Raw genomic sequence first — 19,625 nt, 5'->3', positions numbered from 1 at the left:
TCAGGAACAATTCACAAGGATGTGACAGATTAAAGAAAGGTCAACGGAATGAAAAGTATGCCAAAATAAATGTATGTGGCTGTTACTGACAGTGGCTCCCGATAGTGGCTAATATTTAACATGATACAAATGTCAAATAAAACTGGGGAAAAGCCCCCACAGTGGAGGTGTCATAATACCCATAAAACCTAGCGGTCAAACAGGGAAATGGTTCCAACCATTTTTCCACCATTCATTTTTCCCATAGGGGATTTTAGAAACACTTAAAATAATACATTTGTAGTTCTTTATGATAGCCACATTAGCAGTTAATTAGCATTTCATTTTGGGGGGGTAAATACAGGCGAATATTTTTATAAAAGTCACCTTGTCCTAGAGAGAATTACACGGTTACCATGCCAGGGTAAGCCAACAAGAAACACAGGGCCTTTTTTAATTGTTTTTAAAATCCCCTGTGGGGAATATGAATGGTGGAAAAACGATTGGAACCATTACCCTGTTCGACCGCTAGTTCTTATGGGTATTATGACTCCTACTGTGGTACTCTATTTGGGATATTATGGGTGGTAGACTTGTGGGCATTCCTAACATTTTCCATGACTTCAGCTCTTTTTCTTGTAGTTTCTGTAGTGTAGTGGTTATCACGTTCGCCTCACACGCGAAAGGTCCCCGGTTCGAAACCGGGTGGAAACAAATTTTAACAAAACAGATAGTGATGACCGAAACAGGGTCATAACTGAAAAAAACGAAACAAATAAATAGGCCTGCAGAATACATGAATAGACCAATCTTAGACCAGAGGCAGATAGTGATAACTGAAAAAAAACGATACAAATACATAGGCCTACAGAATACATGAAAAGACCAGTCTTAGACATGTCTTTCAATAACCAGAGGCAATGCAATGTTATAAACAGGTTGTTTGGATCCTGGATGCTAATTGGTTAATAGCAGGGAGTTGAAGCACCACCATCCCAGCATTCTGCGGGTAGTGCCTGTTAGCGGTTCCATTAGATTTATAAATGCGCATCCACTGTCCCACGGCCCAGCCAGTCAATTTATAAACTTCATCTCCCCCTGGAAAAATGTGTCTAGACCAATGGTATTCAAACCTTTTCAGCAGGGACACCATGTTTTCCTACAGAATTTCTGGGGTCCCCATTTTTTTGCAATCATTTCTTGTGATCCCACCCCAAATACAACTTTAAAATCGGTACGTTACATTTTTTTTTACATCAACAAATAACCTTCAATTACCCAATCAAATACTTTTTTCTAATTAACTTTCTCAAAAACGTTTCTATATTGACTCATACAATAATCTGTACTCATAATTTTTTGTTCCTAAATAATGAATATATATATCCCCACTGCAGTCCCCCCGACCCCCACTTTAAATATCACTGGTCTAGACAATATTTCCCAATGACCCTAGGCTAGCATATGGTTTGAAACAGTTGAGGTTTGTCAATTCAAATAGGCTACATGTCCCAAATTATTGCAATACTTTAGCTTAATATGATTCACTAATGCTAGCAACCCTCAGGAACAATTCACAAGGATGTGACAGATTAAAGAAAGGTCAACGGAATGAAAGTATGCCAAAATAAATGTATGTGGCTGTTACTGACAGTGGCTCCCGATAGTGGCTAATATTAACATGATACAAATTGTCAAATAAAACTGGGAAAAGCCCCACAGTGGAGGTGTCATAATACCCATAAAACCTAGCGGTCAAACAGGGAAATGGTTCCAACCATTTTTTCCACCATTCATTTTTCCCCATAGGGGATTTTAGAAACACTTAAAATAATACATTTGTAGTTCTTTATGATAGCCACATTAGCAGTTAATTAGAATTTCATTTTGGGGGGGCAAATACAGGCGAATATCTTTTATAAAAGTCACCTTGTCCTAGAGAGAATTACACGGTTACCATGCCAGGGTAAGCCAACAAGAAACACAGGCCTTTTTTAATTGTTTTTAAAATCCCCTGTGGGGAATATGAATGGTGGAAAAACGATTGGAACCATTACCCTGTTCGACCGCTAGTTCTTATGGGTATTATGACTCCTACTGTGGTACTCTTTTTGGGATATTATGGGTGGTAGACTTGTGGGCATTCCTAACATTTTCCATGACTTCAGCTCTTTTTCTTGTAGTTTCTGTAGTGTAGTGGTTATCACGTTCGCCTCACACGCGAAAGGTCCCTGGTTCGAAACCGGGCGGAAACAAATTTTAACAAAACAGATAGTGATGACCGAAACAGGGTCATAACTGAAAAAAACGAAACAAATAAATAGGCCTGCAGAATACATGAATAGACCAATCTTAGACCAGAGGCAGATAGTGATAACTGAAAAAAAACGATACAATACATAGGCCTACAGAATACATGAAAAGACCAGTCTTAGACATGTCTTTCAATAACCAGAGGCAATGCAATGTTATAAAAACAGGTTGTTTGGATCCTGGATGCTAATTGGTTAATAGCAGGGAGTTGAAGCACCACCATCCCAGCATTCTGCGGGTAGTGCCTGTTAGCGGTTCCATTAGATTTATAAATGCACATCCACTGTCCCACGGCCCAGCCAGTCAATTTATAAACTTCATCTCCCCTGGAAAAATGTGTCTAGACCAATGGTATTCAAACCTTTTCAGCAGGGACCCCATGTTTTCCTACAGAATTTCTGGGGTCCCCATTTTTTTGCAATCATTTCTTGTGATCCCACCCCAAATACAACTTTAAAATCGGTACGTTACATTTTTTTTTACATCAACAAATAACCTTCAATTACCCAATCAATACTTTTTTTCTAATTAACTTTCTCAAAAACGTTTCTATATTGACTCATACAATAATCTGTACTCATAATTTTTTGTTCCTAAATAATGAATATATATATCCCCACTGCAGTCCCCCCGACCCCCACTTTAAATATCACTGGTCTAGACAATATTTCCCAATGACCCTAGGCTAGCATATGGTTTGAAACAGTTGAGGTTTGTCAATTCAAATAGGCTACATGTCCCAAATTATTGCAATACTTTAGCTTAATATGATTCACTAATGCTAGCAACCCTCAGGAACAATTCACAAGGATGTGACAGATTAAAGAAAGGTCAACGGAATGAAAGTATGCCAAAATAAATGTATGTGGCTGTTACTGACAGTGGCTCCCGATAGTGGCTAATATTTAACATGATACAAATTGTCAAATAAAACTGGGAAAAGCCCCACAGTGGAGGTGTCATAATACCCATAAAACCTAGCGGTCAAACAGGGAAATGGTTCCAACCATTTTTCCACCATTCATTTTTCCCATAGGGGATTTTAGAAACACTTAAAATAATACATTTGTAGTTCTTTATGATAGCCACATTAGCAGTTAATTAGAATTTCATTTTGGGGGGGCAAATACAGGCGAATATCTTTTATAAAAGTCACCTTGTCCTAGAGAGAATTACACGGTTACCATGCCAGGGTAAGCCAACAAGAAACACAGGCCTTTTTTAATTGTTTTTAAAATCCCCTGTGGGGAATATGAATGGTGGAAAAAAGATTGGAACCATTACCCTGTTCGACCGCTAGTTCTTATGGGTATTATGACTCCTACTGTGGTACTCTATTTGGGATATTATGGGCGGTAGACTTGTGGGCATTCCTAACATTTGCCATGACTTCCACTCTTTTTCTTGTAGTTTCCGTAGTGTAGTGGTTATCACGTTCGCCTCACAAGCGAAAGATCCACGGTTCGAAACCGGGCGGAAACAAATTTAACAAAACAGATAGTGATGACAGAAACAGGGTCATAACTGAAAAAAACAAAACAAATACATAGGCCTGCAGAATACATGAATAGACCAGTCTTAGACATGTCTTTCAATAACCAGAGGCAATGCAATGTTATAAAACAGGTTGTTTGGATCCTGGATGCTAATTGGTTAATAGCAGGGAGTTGAAGCACCACCATTCCAGCATTCTGCGGGTAGTGCCTGTTAGCGGTTCCATTAGATTTATAAATGCGCATCCACTGTCCCACGGCCCAGCCAGTCAATTTATAAACTTCATCTCCCCTGGAAAAATGTGTTTAGACCAATGGTATTCAAACCTTTTCAGCAGGGACACCATTTTTTCCTACAGAATTTCTGGGGTCCCCATTTTTTTGAATCATTTCTTGTGATCCCACCCCAAATACAACTTTAAAATTGGTACGTTACATTTTTTTTTACATCAAAAAATAACCTTCAATTACCCAATCAAATACTTTTTTTCTAATTAACTTTCTCAAAAACGTTTCTATATTGTCTCATACAATAATCTGTACTATTAATTTTTTGTTCCTAAATAATGAATATATATATCCCCACTGCAGTCCCCCCGACCCCCACTTTAAATATCACTGGTCTAGACAATATTTCCCAATGCCCCTAGGCTAGCATATGGTTTGAAACAGTTGAGGTTTGTCTAAACCTTGCTGTCTGCCTCTCCGACCTGTGGATCAATGTTGCCGTTTTTTTGGTGACCTCCACCGTGCGATGTGTATGAATGTGACCAGAATGACAGCTTCCCTGAGACAGGCAAATTAATTTATCAGGGTCATTATAATGGATATATCCAAAGAAATGGCAATATAATCCAAGGTAAAACAAACAAAAGTGCAGACAGTTTTCTGTCATTTCAGCTGCTTGATGTGATTGTGTGATAGATTTAGTTGGCTGGCTAGCAAAGGAAAAGTAGCTAGCCTGCATAGCTACAGTGCATTCGGAAAGTATTCAGACCCCTTACTTTTTTCCACATTTTGTTACGTTACAGCCTTATTCTGAAAATGGATTAAGTCAAATAAAATCTATCTACACACAATACCCCATAATGACAAAGCGATAACATATCATTTTTAATTCATAAAAAAAGATTTAAAAAATACCTTATTTACATACGTTTTCAGACCCTTTGCTATGAGGCTGGAAATTGAGCTCAGGTCCATCCTGTTTCCATTGATCATCCTTGAGATGTTTCTACAACTTGATTGGAGTCCACCTGTGGTAAATTCAATGGATTGGTCATGATTTGAAAAGGCACACACCTGTCTGTCTATATAAGGTTCCACAGTTGACAGTGCATGTCAGAGCATAAACTAAGCCATGAGGTGGAAGGAATTGTCCCTAGAGCTCCGAGACAGGATTGTGTGGAGGCACAGACGTGGGGAAGGGTACCGATACATTTCTGCAGCATTGAAGGTACCCAAGAACGCAGTGGCTTCCATCATTCTTAAAAGGAAGAAGTTTGGAACCACCAAGACTCTTCCAAGAGCCGGCTGCTCAGCCAAACCATCCCTACGGTGAATCAGCCCTTATTCAGGAGTTATTCACACGATAATTCCCGGGATCTCAAGCCTTATTGCTTAGTTAATGGACTAAGTCATTTCTGACTTCATTAGGTTCTGAGAGCGATAAATGCCCCACCCACCCAGCCAAAGTCACACCCTTAGTATCCTACTCATGCAGTTTCTGTAGTGTAGCGGTTATCACATTCGCCTAACTGGCGAAAGGTCCCCCGGTTCGAGACCGGGCGGAAACACATTTTAAACAAATTAGACAGTAAGCCTATTCACTTAGGGCTCGATCCCAATTTAGGAATTAATGCTTTTCCTATGCACATCTCAGTATTTGCTATTCAGACTTACCCTTTAAAGTCGCGTAACGCACTCTGCTGGGGTGGCTAGCTTGGGTGCTCTCAATTTAATTCCTGCTACGTGTGGTCTGAGTTCCATAATGATTCAAATAGGCTACATGTCCCAAATTATTGCAATACTTTAGCTTAATATGATTCACTAATGCTAGCAACCCTCAGGAACAATTCACAAGGATGTGACAGATTAAAGAAAGGTCAACAGAATGAAAGTATGCCAAAATAAATGTATGTGGCTGTTACTGACAGTGGCTCCCGATAGTGGCTAATATTTAACATGATACAAATTGTCAAATAAAACTGGGAAAAGCCCCACAGTTGAGGTGTCATAATACCCATAAAACCTAGCGGTCAAACAGGGAAATAGTTCCAACCATTTTTCCACCATTCATTTTTCCCATAGGGGATTTTAGAAACACTTAAAATAATACATTTGTAGTTCTTTATGATAGCCACATTAGCAGTTAATTAGCATTTAATTTGGGGGGGGTAAATACAGGCAAATATTTTTTATAAAAGTCACCTTGTCCTAGAGAGAATTACACGGTTACCATGCCAGGGTAAGCCAACAAGAAACACAGGCCTTTTTTAATTGTTTTTAAAATCCCCTGTGGGGAATATGAATGGTGGAAAAACGATTGGAACCATTTCCCTGTTCGACCGCTAGTTCTTATGGGTATTATGACTCCTACTGTGGTACTCTATTTGGGATATTATGGGCGGTAGACTTGTGGGCATTCCTAACATTTTCCATGACTTCCACTCTTTTTCTTGTAGTTTCCGTAGTGTAGTGGTTATCACGTTCGCCTCACACGCGAAAGGTCCCTGGTTCGAAACCGGGCGGAAACAAATTTTAACAAAACAGATAGTGATGACCGAAACAGGGTCATAACTGAAAAAAACGAAACAAATAAATAGGCCTGCAGAATACATGAATAGACCAATCTTAGACCAGAGGCAGATAGTGATAACTGAAAAAAAACGAAACAAATACATAGGCCTACAGAATACATGAAAAGACCGGTCTTAGACATGTCTTTCAATAACCAGAGGCAATGCAATGTTATAAAACAGGTTGTTTGGATCCTGGATGCTAATTGGTTAATAGCAGGGAGTTGAAGCACCACCATCCCAGCATTCTGCGGGTAGTGCCTGTTAGCGGTTCCATTAGATTTATAAATGCGCATCCACTGTCCCACGGCCCAGCCAGTCAATTTATAAACTTCATCTCCCCTGGAAAAATGTGTCTAGACCAATGGTATTCAAACCTTTTCAGCAGGGACACCATGTTTTCCTACAGAATTTCTGGGGTCCCCATTTTTTTGCAATCATTTCTTGTGATCCCACCCCAAATACAACTTTAAAATCGGTACGTTACATTTTTTTTTACATCAACAAATAACCTTCAATTACCCAATCAAATACTTTTTTTCTAATTAACTTTCTCAAAAACGTTTCTATATTGTCTCATACAATAATCTGTACTCATAATTTTTTGTTCCTAAATAATGAATATATATATCCCCACTGCAGTCCCCCCGACCCCGACTTTAAATATCACTGGTCTAGACAATATTTCCCAATGCCCCTAGGCTAGCATATGGTTTGAAACAGTTGAGGTTTGTCTAAACCTCGCTGTCTGCCTCTCCGACCTGTGGATCAATGTTGCCGTTTTTTGGTGACCTCCACCGTGCGATGTGTATGAATGTGACCAGAATGACAGCTTCTCTGAGCCAGGCAAATTAATTTATCAGGGTCATTATAATGGATATATCCAAAGAAATGGCAAAATAATCCAAGGTAAAAGAAACAAAAGTGCAGACAGTTTTCTGTCATTTCAGCTGCTTGATGTGTGATAGATTTAGTTGGCTGGCTAGCAAAGGAAAAGTAGCTAGCCTGCATAGCTACAGTGCATTCGGAAAGTATTCAGACCCCTTACTTTTTTCCACATTTTGTTACGTTACAGCCTTATTCTGAAAATGGATTAAGTCAAATAAAATCTATCTACACACAATACCCCATAATGACAAAGCGATAACATATCATTTTTAATTCATAAAAAAAGATTTAAAAAATACCTTATTTACATACGTTTTCAGACCCTTTGCTATGAGGCTGGAAATTGAGCTCAGGTCCATCCTGTTTCCATTGATCATCCTTGAGATGTTTCTACAACTTGATTGGAGTCCACCTGTGGTAAATTCAATGGATTGGTCATGATTTGAAAAGGCACACACCTGTCTGTCTATATAAGGTTCCACAGTTGACAGTGCATGTCAGAGCATAAACTAAGCCATGAGGTGGAAGGAATTGTCCCTAGAGCTCCGAGACAGGATTGTGTGGAGGCACAGACGTGGGGAAGGGTACCGATACATTTCTGCAGCATTGAAGGTACCCAAGAACGCAGTGGCTTCCATCATTCTTAAAAGGAAGAAGTTTGGAACCACCAAGACTCTTCCAAGAGCCGGCTGCTCAGCCAAACCATCCCTACGGTGAATCAGCCCTTATTCAGGAGTTATTCACACGATAATTCCCGGGATCTCAAGCCTTATTGCTTAGTTAATGGACTAAGTCATTTCTGACTTCATTAGGTTCTGAGAGCGATAAATGCCCCACCCACCCAGCCAAAGTCACACCCTTAGTATCCTACTCATGCAGTTTCTGTAGTGTAGCGGTTATCACATTCGCCTAACTGGCGAAAGGTCCCCGGTTCGAGACCGGGCGGAAACACATTTTAACAAATTAGACAGTAAGCCTATTCACTTAGGGCTCGATCCCAATTTAGGAATTAATGCTTTTCCTATGCACATCTCAGTATTTGCTATTCAGACTTACCCTTTTAAGTCGCGTAACGCACTCTGCTGGGGTGGCTAGCTTGGGTGCTCTCAATTTAATTCCTGCTACGTGTGGTCTGAGTTCCATAATGATTCAAATAGGCTACATGTCCCAAATTATTGCAATACTTTAGCTTAATATGATTCACTAATGCTAGCAACCCTCAGGAACAATTCACAAGGATGTGACAGATTAAAGAAAGGTCAACGGAATGAAAGTATGCCAAAATAAATGTATGTGGCTGTTACTGACAGTGGCTCCCGATAGTGGCTAATATTTAACATGATACAAATTGTCAAATAAAACTGGGAAAAGCCCCACAGTGGAGGTGTCATAATACCCATAAAACCTAGCGGTCAAACAGGGAAATGGTTCCAACCATTTTTCCACCATTCATTTTTCCCATAGGGGATTTTAGAAACACTTAAAATAATACATTTGTAGTTCTTTATGATAGCCACATTAGCAGTTAATTAGCATTTAATTTGGGGGGGGTAAATACAGGCAAATATTTTTTATAAAAGTCACCTTGTCCTAGAGAGAATTACACGGTTACCATGCCAGGGTAAGCCAACAAGAAACACAGGCCTTTTTTAATTGTTTTTAAAATCCCCTGTGGGGAATATGAATGGTGGAAAAACGATTGGAACCATTTCCCTGTTCGACCGCTAGTTCTTATGGGTATTATGACTCCTACTGTGGTACTCTATTTGGGATATTATGGGCGGTAGACTTGTGGGCATTCCTAACATTTTCCATGACTTCCACTCTTTTTCTTGTAGTTTCCGTAGTGTAGTGGTTATCACGTTCGCCTCACACGCGAAAGGTCCCTGGTTCGAAACCAGGCGGAAACAAATTTTAACAAAACAGATAGTGATGACAGAAACAGGGTCATAACTGAAAAAAACGAAACAAATACATAGGCCTGCAGAATACATGAATAGACCAGTCTTAGACATGTCTTTCAATAACCAGAGGCAGATAGTGATAACTGAAAAAAAACGAAACAAATACATTTGCCTACAGAATACATGAATAGACCAGTCTTAGACATGTCTTTCAATAACCAGAGATAATGCAATGTTATAAAACAGGTTGTTTGGATCCTGGATGCTAATTGGTTAATAGCAGGGAGTTGAAGCACCACCATCCCAGCATTCTGCAGGTAGTGCCTGTTAGCGGTTCCATTAGATTTATAAATGCGCATCCACTGTCCCACGGCCCAGCCAGTCAATTTATAAACTTCATCTCCCCTGGAAAAATGTGTCTAGACCAATGGTATTCAAACCTTTTCAGCAGGGACACCATTTTTTCCTAAAGAATTTCTGGGGTCCCCATTTTTTTGCAATCATTTCTTGTGATCCCACCCCAAATACAACTTTAAAATCGGTACGTTACATTTTTTTTACATCAACAAATAACCTTCAATTACCCAATCAAATACTTTTTTTCTAATTAACTTTCTCAAAAACGTTTCTATATTGTCTCATACAATAATCTGTACTCATAATTTTTTGTTCCTAAATAATGAATATATATATCCCCACTGCAGTCCCCCCGACCCCGACTTTAAATATCACTGGTCTAGACAATATTTCCCAATGCCCCTAGGCTAGCATATGGTTTGAAACAGTTGAGGTTTGTCTAAACCTTGCTGTCTGCCTCTCCGACCTGTGGATCAATGTTGCCGTTTTTTTGGTGACCTCCACCGTGCGATGTGTATGAATGTGACCAGAATGACAGCTTCTCTGAGCCAGGCAAATTAATTTATCAGGGTCATTATAATGGATATATCCAAAGAAATGGCAATATAATCCAAGGTAAAACAAACAAAAGTGCAGACAGTTTTCTGTCATTTCAGCTGCTTGATGTGATTGTGTGATAGATTTAGTTGGCTGGCTAGCAAAGGAAAAGTAGCTAGCCTGCATAGCTACAGTGCATTCGGAAAGTATTCAGACCCCTTCCTTTTTTCCACATTTTGTTACGTTACAGCCTTATTCTGAAAATGGATTAAGTCAAATAAAATCTATCTACACACAATACCCCATAATGACAAAGCGATAACATATCATTTTTAATTCATAAAAAAATATTTAAAAAATACCTTATTTACATACGTTTTCAGACCCTTTGCTATGAGGCTGGAAATTGAGCTCAGGTCCATCCTGTTTCCATTGATCATCCTTGAGATGTTTCTACAACTTGATTGGAGTCCACCTGTGGTAAATTCAATGGATTGGTCATGATTTGAAAAGGCACACACCTGTCTGTCTATATAAGGTTCCACAGTTGACAGTGCATGTCAGAGCATAAACTAAGCCATGAGGTGGAAGGAATTGTCCCTAGAGCTCCGAGACAGGATTGTGTCGAGGCACAGACGTGGGGAAGGGCACCGATACATTTCTGCAGCATTGAAGGTACCCAAGAACACAGTGGCTTCCATCATTCTTAAAAGGAAGAAGTTTGGAACCACCAAGACTCTTCCAAGAGCCGGCTGCTCAGCCAAACCATCCCTACGGTGAATCAGCCCTTATTAAGGAGTTATTCACACGATAATTCCCGGGATCTCAAGCCTTATTGCTTAGTTAATTGACTAAGTCATTTCTGACTTCATTAGGTTCTGAGAGCGATAAATGCCCCACCCACCCAGCCAGCCAAAGTCACACCCTTAGTATCCTACTCATGCAGTTTCCGTAGTGTAGCGGTTATCACGTTCGCCTAACACGTGAAAAGTCACCGGTTCCAGACCGGGCGGAAACACATTATAACAAATTAGACAGTAAGCCTATTCACTTAGGGCTCGATCCCAATTTAGGAATTCATGCTTTTCCTACGCACTTCTCAGTATTTGCTATTCAGACTTACCCTTTTAAGTCGCGTAACGCACTCTGCTGGGGTGGCTAGCTTGGGCGCTCTGAATAAATTCCTGCTACGTGTGGTCTGAGTTCCATAATGATTCAAATAGGCTACATGTCCCAAATTATTGCAATACTTTAGCTTAATATGATTCACTAATGCTAGCAACCCTCAGGAACAATTCACAAGGATGTGACAGATTAAAGAAAGGTCAACGGAATGAAAGTATGCCAAAATAAATGTATGTGGCTGTTACTGACAGTGGCTCCCGATAGTGGCTAATATTTAACATGATACAAATTGTCAAATAAAACTGGGAAAAGCCCCACAGTGGAAGTGTCATAATACCCATAAAACCTAGCAGTCAAACAGGGAAATGGTTCCAACCCTTTATCCACCATTCATTTTTCCCATAGGGGATTTTAGAAACACTTAAAATAATACATTTGTAGTTCTTTATGATAGCCAAATTAGCAGTTAATTAGCATTTAATTTTGGGGGGGTAAATGCAGGCGAATATTTTTTCTAAAAGTCACCTTGTCCTAGAGAGAATTACACGGTTACCATGCCAGGGTAAGCCAATAAGAAACACAGGCCTTTTTTTAAGTGTTTTTAAAATCCCCTGTGGGGAATATGAATGGTGGAAAAACGATTGGAACCATTTCCCTGTTCGACCGCTAGTTCTTATGGGTATTATGACTCCTACTGTGGTACTCTATTTGGGATATTATGGGCGGTAGACTTGTGGGCATTCCTAACATTTTCCATGACTTCCACTCTTTTCCTTGTAGTTTCTGTAGTGTAGTGGTTATCACGTTCGCCTCGCACACGAAAGGTCCCCGGTTTGAAACCGGGCGGAAACACATTTTAACAAAACAGATAGTGATGACAGAAACAGGGTCATAACTGAAAAAACAAAACAAATACATAGGCCTGCAGAATACATGAATAGACCAGTCTTAGACATGTCTTTCAATAACCAGAGGCAATGCAATGTTATAAAACAGGTTGTTTGGATCCTGGATGCTAATTGGTTAATAGCAGGGAGTTGAAGCACCACCATCCCAGCATTCTGCGGGTAGTGCCTGTTAGCTGTTCCATTAGATTTATAAATGCGCATCCACTGTCCCACGGCCCAGCCAGTCAATTTATAAACTTCATCTCCCCTGGAAAAATGTGTCTAGACCAATGGTATTCAAACCTTTTCAGCAGGGACACCATTTTTTCCTACAGAATTTCTGGGGTCCCCATTTTTTTGCAATCATTTCTTGTGATCCCACCCCAAATACAACTTTAAAATCGGTACATTACATTTTTTTTTACATCAACAAATAACCTTCAATTACCCAATCAAATACTTTTTTTCTAATTAACTTTCTCAAAAAAGTTTCTATATTGTCTCATGCAATAATCTGTACTCGTAATTTTTTGTTCCTAAATAATGAATATATATATATCCCCACTGCAGTCCCCCCGACCCCGACTTTAAATATCACTGGTCTAGACAATATTTCCCAATGCCCCTAGGCAAGCATATGGTTTGAAACAGTTGAGGTTTGTCAATTCAAATAGGCTACATGTCCCAAATTATTGCAATACTTTAGCTTAATATCATTCACTAATGCTAGCAACCCTCAGGAACAATTCACAAGGATGTGACAGATTAAAGAAATGTCAACGGAATGAAAGTATGCCAAAATAAATGTATGTGGCTGTTACTGACAGTGGCTCCCGATAGTGGCTAATATTTAACATGATAAAAATTGTCAAATAAAACTGGGAAAAGCCCCACAGTGGAGGTGTCATAATACCCATAAAACCTAGCGGTCAAACAGGGAAATGGTTCCAACCATTTTCCACCATTCATTTTTCCCATAGGGTATTTTAGAAACACTTAAAATAATACATTTGTAGTTCTTTATGATAGCCACATTAGCAGTTAATTAGCATTTAATTTTGGGGGGGTAAATACAGGCAAATATTTTTTATAAAAGTCACCTTGTTCTAGAGAGAATTACACTGTTACCATGCCAGGGTAAGCCAACAAGAAACACAGGCCTTTTTTAATTGTTTTTAAAATCCCCTGTGGGGAATATGAATGGTGGAAAAACGATTGGAACCATTTCCCTGTTCGACCGCTAGTTCTTATGGGTATTATGACTCCTACTGTGGTACTCTATTTGGGATATTATGGGCGGTAGACTTGTGGGCATTCCTAACATTTTCCATGACTTCCACTCTTTTTCTTGTAGTTTCTGTAGTGTAGCGTTTATCACGTTCGCCTAACACGCGAAAGGTCCCCGGTTCGAGACCGGGCGGAAACACATTTTAACAAATTAGACAGTAAGCCTATTCACCGGGGACCTTTCGCGTGTGAGGCGAACGTGATAACCACTACACTACGGAAACTACAACAAAAAGAGTGGAAGTCATGGAAAATGTTAGGAATGCCCACAAGTCTACCGCCCATAATATCCCAAATAGAGTACCACAGTAGGAGTCATAATACCCATATAACTAGTTGTCGAACAGGGAAATGGTTCCAATCGTTTTTCCACCATTCATATTCCCCACATGGGATTTGAAAAACAATTAAAAAAGGCCTGTGTTTCTTGTTGGCTTACCCTGGCATGGTAACCGTGTAATTCTCTCTAGGACAAGGTGACTTTTATAAAAAATATTCGCCTGTATTTACCCCCCCAAAATTAAATGCTAATTAACTGTGTCGTGACGTTGTATTAGTTAATGTGACGACTGTTGCTCATCGAATCATTAACGGTTTATAATTGCGTGATTAAATGAATTAAGCAATGAATCAAGCAATTATTAACTCATTAACCTGGGGCACCATGGGAACATTATTTTGATTGAGTTTCTATTTCCCAAATTAACTCAAAGGATATCAGAATATCGATTTTACAACAGTCGCTAAATTAATCAATTTCCTCTACAGTCTCATTCTGAACATCGCATAATCCGGGAATCTGCACGGACCCGGGCTTCACCAATGAGTTTACCACACCAATCTTAGTTGATTATTTATGTACTAGCAAGCTAAAATGATGATATTAATACACATACACAAAACACGGTCTAGCTATTGATTAGGACTTAGTATAACGGGCCAACACACTATGGCGCGTGTTACCCAAAATGGGGATTTAAAAGAGAGAGAAACAAAGGAAGTACACGAGAGAAATATACATTTGGGTTCATTTGTCAGCTATGCTTATTTAAACCTAGCCTTGCCCCGAACTGCCGCTCTTATGGGTCAGAATATAATGATGTAAATACGGGTTGGAGGTCTCAGGTGGGAAGCTCCGCGTGGGTCGTTTAGGCTTCTCAATGACGCACTTCTCCGGCGCAACTCTCTGGTTGTCCTCACGATGTCAGTGTCCTTCTTGGCTAAGTGGTCTGATCCCTCACCCTTGATCTGAAAGGGGTCTTCTGAGGACAGACAGCTCTGTAGCTCAGAGCTCACAGCTTCGGACTCGAACGGTGTCGATACCACGATTTAATGGAGAGTGGAGGCTGGGTGGTTCGGCTTGAATTCACCCGCTTAGACACAGCTACTCGTCCGTAGCTCGTGTAGAAAATATTTCTTTGTCTTCAACCTTGTGTTTCGTTTTGGGGTTCGTTGACTTTGTTAGACCTTCGCTGCAGCTTGGGGTCAATTAGTCTGATATGTTAATTCTTCACTCTCCTGTCTTATACCCTCGGGTCAGAAGTGGGTGTAACCACCTTTAGGGCAATTCTCTGGGCGGACCAAGTAAAGGGGCAAGGCCTAGATTTGACTAAAATCCAATTTTAGACACTAACTTCACATTTCATCTTTACCAAAACATTCTGTTTGATTTGGATATTTTCCACACAACGTACAATGTATAAACATCAGGCATATACTGGGAAAACTCTTAAAGGTACAATGTTTTCATAATAACGTCATCTCTTAACCTTTAAAAACAATACAAAAGTTACATACATTTTAATATTCCACCTCTCGTCATGACCACCATTGTGGCTGACGGAAACCATTGTTCCAAAGTCCCTTTATTGCATGTTTAATGTTCTGAGGCCAGTTCTCCATTGTTAGGACAAAGGAATTTCTCTGTGGCCTAAGTTTTATTATGGGCGTGAGGTGTAATAAAACCCCCACATCTTCAGACCCCTAGATCTCTCCTCCTCTGTTGGGGGTTTGGGAGATAATCTGTAGGGTGGTGGTCTCCTGTACCCTGACCTGATCAGGACAGTCATGACAACTGCTAATGTGGCTATAAGAAAGAACTACAAATTTATTATTTTATGTGTTTCTAAAATCCCCTATGGGAAAAATGAATGGTGGAAAAATGGTTGGAACCATTTCCCTGTTTGTCCGTTAGGTTTTATGGGTATTATGACACTTCCACTGTGGGGCTTTTCCCAGTTTTATTTGACAATTTGTATCATGTTAAATATTAGCCACTATCGGGAGCCACTGTCAGTAACAGCCACATACATTTATTTTGGCATACTTTCATTCCGTTGACCTTTCTTTAATCTGTCATATCCTTGTGAATTGTTCCTGAGGGTTGCTAGCATTAGTGAATCATATTAAGCTAAAGTATTGCAATAATTTGGGACATGTAGCCTATTTGAATCATTATGGAACTCAGACCACACGTAGCAGGAATTTATTCAGAGCGCCCAAGCTAGCCACCCCAGCAGAGTGCGTTACGCGACTTAAAAGGGTAAGTCTGAATAGCAAATACTGAGAAGTGCGTAGGAAAAGCATGAATTCCTAAATTGGGATCGAGCCCTAAGTGAATAGGCTTACTGTCTAATTTGTTAAAATGTGTTTCCGCCCAGTCTCGAACCGGGGACCTTTCGCGTGTTAGGCGAACGTGATAACCGCTACACTACGGAAACTGCATGAGTAGGATACTAAGGGTGTGACTTTGGCTGGGTGGCTGGGTGGGTGGGGCATTTATCGCTCTCAGAACCTAATGAAGTCAGAAATGACTTAGTCCATTAACTAAGCAATAAGGCTTGAGATCCCGGGAATTATCGTGTGAATAACTCCTGAATAATGGCTGATTCACCGTAGGGATGGTTTGGCTGAGCAGCCGGCTCTTGGAAGAGTCTTGGTGGTTCCAAACTTCTTCCTTTTAAGAATGATGGAAGCCACTGTGTTCTTGGGTACCTTCAATGCTGCAGAAATGTATCGGTACCCTTCCCCACGTCTGTGCCTCGACACAATCCTGTCTCGGAGCTCTAGGGACAATTCCTTCCACCTCATGGCTTAGTTTATGCTCTGACATGCACTGTCAACTGTGGAACCTTATATAGACAGACAGGTGTGTGCCTTTTCAAATCATCACCAATCCATTGAATTTACCACACACAGGTGGACTCCAATCAAGTTGTAGAAACATCTCAAGGATGATCAATGGAAACAGGATGGACCTGAGCTCAATTTCCAGCCTCATAGCAAAGGGTCTGAAAACGTATGTAAATAAGGTATTTTTTAAATCTTTTTTTATGAATTAAAAATGATATGTTATCGCTTTGTCATTATGGGGTATTGTGTGTAGATAGATTTTATTTGACTTAATCCATTTTCAGAATAAGGCTGTAACGTAACAAAATGTGGAAAAAAGTAAGGGGTCTGAATACTTTCCGAATGCACTGTAGCTATGCAGGCTAGCTACTTTTCCTTTGCTAGCCAGCCAACTAAATCTATCACACAATCACATCAAGCAGCTGAAATGACAGAAAACTGTCTGCACTTTTGTTTGTTTTACCTTGGATTATATTGCCATTTCTTTGGATATATCCATTATAATGACCCTGATCAATTAATTTGCCTGGCTCAGAGAAGCTGTCATTCTGGTCACATTCATACACATCGCACGGTGGAGGTCACCAAAAAAACGGCAACATTGATCCACAGGTCGGAGAGGCAGACAGCAAGGTTTAGACAAACCTCAACTGTTTCAAACCATATGCTAGCCTAGGGGCATTGGGAAATATTGTCTAGACCAGTGATATTTAAAGTCGGGGTTGGGGGGACTGCAGTGGGGATATATATATATTCATTATTTAGGAACAAAAAATTATGAGTACAGATTATTGTATGAGACAATATAGAAACGTTTTTGAGAAAGTTAATTAGAAAAAAAGTATTTGATTGGGTAATTGAAGGTTATTTGTTGATGTAAAAAAAATGTAACGTACCGATTTTAAAGTTGTATTTGGGGTGGGATCACAAGAAATGATTGCATAAAAATGGGCACCCCAGAAATTCTGTAGGAAAAAATGGTGTCCCTGCTGAAAAGGTTTGAATACCATTGGTCTAGACACATTTTTCCAGGGGAGATGAAGTTTATAAATTGACTGGCTGGGCCGTGGGACAGTGGATGCGCATTTATAAATCTAATGGAACCGCTAACAGGCACTACCCGCAGAATGCTGGGATGGTGGTGCTTCAACTCCCTGCTATTAAGGAAGTTGTTTCATTGTTTTTAGCTCGCCTAATCATATGGCACGTCATCAAGATTGCAATTACAATAATAGGCAGTAGCGGTGTGTGGGTAAAATCACTGGGGTAGCCAAGCCAGAAAAAAATACCATGTTACAGCCTACGTTTTGTGATAATTGCGTTGTTTGCTCTATAACCTGTTAGTTTATATGCCTTGACACCGTGATATATAGGCCTAAGGCCAAGACAATAAGAAGACACGGTGGCAGAATAAATTCAACCACACCTTTGTTTCATCACAAAACCGGAGAGTAACCTCTGTCCACTGAAGTCCGCTAAGCATATTGCATGTAACAAACAGTTACATGACCTACAGCACGGTCAAGCAAGTTAATGTTTCCAACGTTTTCAGACAAGTAAACAACTATTGATTTAGAACCACGCAGAGTTACTGCAAGTCACAAATAAAACAGGAGCTGCCTCCACTATTCCAGCACCATTTCAACCTCAACATTACAACATCACAACTAAAATATACCAAAAACAATTTAATCCAATTATTTGGATTAAACAATTTCTGTTTGTGTGTGTACTATATGTGTTTGTGCAAGTAGACAAAACATGTTGACTCACCCTACTTGTAGAGAAATGCCAAAGCCAACAGTCTATCACTCTGTCACTCAGTACACACTTTCATTTTTTGTTGTCCTAGGCTACCTTGCTAAAACATTAGCCTTCTACATCTAGCTACATATTGAACTTCCATCCTCTCAGGCCAGGGGCACCATGTATGAATTTATGGTTGGATCAAAATCGCTGTTATAATCAGTGGCCAGTACAGAAAATTAAGTAAAACCAGTCCAAATCCCTATCTCCATCCATGGCTAATTTAGGAAAAGGCCAATTTTAGCTAGCTAGCTAGCCACCGGAGGCCAACAACCCAACGAGATGTACAGCGAGTTTCTGTCAATTACAGCGAGTTTCTGTCAATTACGTATGCTCTCGATGCGATGTGATAGGAGTAAAGCCAAATACAAACTGGCTTCCCTTGACATTTTGTTTTGGTGCACCAGGACTATTCACATTTGAGCTCACTCAGTTTAGCTCAATGCTGGTTGGCTATTATTGTATATTTTTTATCAAGGTAGACCAAATACTTGCTGGCTTCACTTGCATTCAATGCTACGGGCGGCAACAATGTCACACTCTTTTGGACTAGACAGCATCAGACAGATGGCCTACACAAACAGAGACAGAGGAGCGCGATTAGTATTTGGTAGCATTGCCTTTAAATTGTTTAACTTGGGTCAAACGTTTCGGGTAGCCTTCCACAAGCTTCTCAGAATAAGTTGGGTGAATGTTGGCCCATTCCTCCTGGCAGAGCTGGTGTAACCGAGTCAGGTTTGTAGGCCTCCTTGCTCGCACATGCTTTTTCAGTTCTGCACACACACTTTCTATAGAATTGAGGTCAGGGCTTTGTGATGGCCACTCCAATACCTTGACTTCGTTGTCCTTAAGCCATTTTGCCTCAACTTTGGAAGTATGCTTGGGGTCATTGTCCATTTGGAAGACCCATTTGTGACCAAGCTTTAACATCCTGACTGATGTCTTGAGATGTTGCTTCAATATATCCACATCATTTTAATTCCTCATGATGCCATCTATTTTGTGAAGTGCACCAGTCCCTCCTGCAGCAAAGCACCCACACAATATGATGCTGCCAGCCCCGTGCTTCACGGTTGGGATGGTGTTCTTCGGCTTGCAAGCGTCCCCCTTTATCCTCCA

At 40.1% G+C, this 19,625-nt stretch overlaps 8 non-coding genes across 8 annotated transcripts; 7 read left to right on the top strand and 1 right to left on the bottom strand.

Annotated features, from left to right (window-relative positions):
- The first annotated feature begins 620 nt into the window (after positions 1 to 620).
- Positions 621 to 693, top strand: trnav-cac (transfer RNA valine (anticodon CAC)). Its single transcript has one exon. It is a non-coding gene; the product is annotated as a tRNA-Val (tRNA).
- A 1,468-nt stretch (positions 694 to 2,161) lies between these two features.
- trnav-cac (transfer RNA valine (anticodon CAC)) lies at positions 2,162 to 2,234 on the top strand. Its single transcript has one exon. It is a non-coding gene; the product is annotated as a tRNA-Val (tRNA).
- Positions 2,235 to 3,701: 1,467 nt separating this feature from the next.
- On the top strand, positions 3,702 to 3,774 carry trnav-cac (transfer RNA valine (anticodon CAC)). The gene has a single exon. It is a non-coding gene; the product is annotated as a tRNA-Val (tRNA).
- A 2,694-nt stretch (positions 3,775 to 6,468) lies between these two features.
- Positions 6,469 to 6,541, top strand: trnav-cac (transfer RNA valine (anticodon CAC)). Its single transcript has one exon. It is a non-coding gene; the product is annotated as a tRNA-Val (tRNA).
- A 2,767-nt stretch (positions 6,542 to 9,308) lies between these two features.
- trnav-cac (transfer RNA valine (anticodon CAC)) lies at positions 9,309 to 9,381 on the top strand. Its single transcript has one exon. It is a non-coding gene; the product is annotated as a tRNA-Val (tRNA).
- A 2,792-nt stretch (positions 9,382 to 12,173) lies between these two features.
- On the top strand, positions 12,174 to 12,246 carry trnaa-cgc (transfer RNA alanine (anticodon CGC)). Its single transcript has one exon. It is a non-coding gene; the product is annotated as a tRNA-Ala (tRNA).
- Positions 12,247 to 13,634: 1,388 nt separating this feature from the next.
- trnav-aac (transfer RNA valine (anticodon AAC)) lies at positions 13,635 to 13,707 on the top strand. Its single transcript has one exon. It is a non-coding gene; the product is annotated as a tRNA-Val (tRNA).
- A 2,508-nt stretch (positions 13,708 to 16,215) lies between these two features.
- On the bottom strand, positions 16,216 to 16,288 carry trnav-aac (transfer RNA valine (anticodon AAC)). Its single transcript has one exon. It is a non-coding gene; the product is annotated as a tRNA-Val (tRNA).
- Between the last annotated feature and the right edge of the window lie 3,337 nt (positions 16,289 to 19,625).

Source organism: Salmo trutta, chromosome 21 (genome assembly GCF_901001165.1).
Source record: "Salmo trutta chromosome 21, fSalTru1.1, whole genome shotgun sequence".
NCBI lineage: Eukaryota > Metazoa > Chordata > Actinopteri > Salmoniformes > Salmonidae > Salmo > Salmo trutta.
Note: the sequence above shows the minus strand (reverse complement) of the source record. Positions and strands in the feature narration are given on the sequence as shown.